The following is a 1215-nucleotide window of genomic DNA, read 5'->3' on the forward strand; positions in this document are numbered from 1 at the left end:
AGCCTGAGGTCTGAATGCTGTTTATCTGCTGCCTTCTCCCAAGGCATTTGTGAAAGGCTGCTAAGAAACACATGTGAAATAATAAAAACAGCAGTAGAATTTTTTAAGGGCTTTGCACCTTTTCTAGAAAATTTTAGGGAACCGCAGATTGAAGCAAGGTGAAAAACCTCTCTCTCAGTCTGGATTTTTAGAAGATTCAATATTAGACACCCTTTAAGATGCTTCAAGCAAAATGTGTAAATATTGTTCTTAAAACACTCCCCAACCAGTTGTCCCTTTGAAACAGAAAAGCCACAATATTGCAGATAAATAATGTCAAGTATATCCAAAAGGCCCCCTAATGAACTATTAGTCCTTTCAGTCTCCCAGTTAGCTGGCCAGCACTTGTCAAGCAAAGGGAAGTTGCTGTGCGATGCAGTACTTTGGCCTTGCACCTGGGTTTTTCCTGGTGTTGCAGGCACTTGGTGACACCCGATATTTGCTGTACTTACAGTACTCCAGCAGATGAGATGGTTCGTTTCAGGATCTTCCACCAGCGTCCAGAGTTTGGTTAGGAAGGCTGGCACATTGCTAGAGTATCCATCCATCACCAGAGAGCTGGGTGAATCCTGCATAGTTTTTCAGTGTCCCAGCTACACTAACCCCATTGCTCTTGGCGTGCCTGCCTCCCTGCACGCGCGTGCGTCCGACAGAGAATGAACCACCAAATTTTATCCCAGGCCAGTGGAAAGTAGGCTCCCAGGGAGTCACATCAGCAGTGCTGCTCGCACTCTTAAAAACTCAGCACAATGCGATGGCATCACCAGCCCCAGAGAACAATACACAGAATGAAAATGCACTGCAGCCGATCTCACAGAGCTGTGAATAAATACGCAGCGTCATGCAAAGGGAACACGTGCTACGCACCTTATGCTGAGAGGTTAGCAAGTCACCAGAGTGAACCCACCTGCCGAAAGTCTGTGGGATGCCCAGGCACAGCAATGCCAGGTTTGTGAAGGCACCTGAATTATTATTTTGGAATTTTCTTGTCCTAAACTTTGGCTGGCATAGATGAACAAGGGCTGGCCAGACCTCAGGGCTGCACATCTTTGGCAAGGTTTTGAAAAGTCAAAATTGTAAGCTGGTTTGGCTACAGATCCTGTGTTATTTGTCAAGTGAAATGATTTGGCTCTTGGGTGAGAAGAGAGGGTGATAAAAAAAGTTACACATAGAATC

Source organism: Haliaeetus albicilla, chromosome 10 (genome assembly GCF_947461875.1).
Source record: "Haliaeetus albicilla chromosome 10, bHalAlb1.1, whole genome shotgun sequence".
Classification (NCBI taxonomy): Eukaryota; Metazoa; Chordata; class Aves; order Accipitriformes; family Accipitridae; genus Haliaeetus; species Haliaeetus albicilla.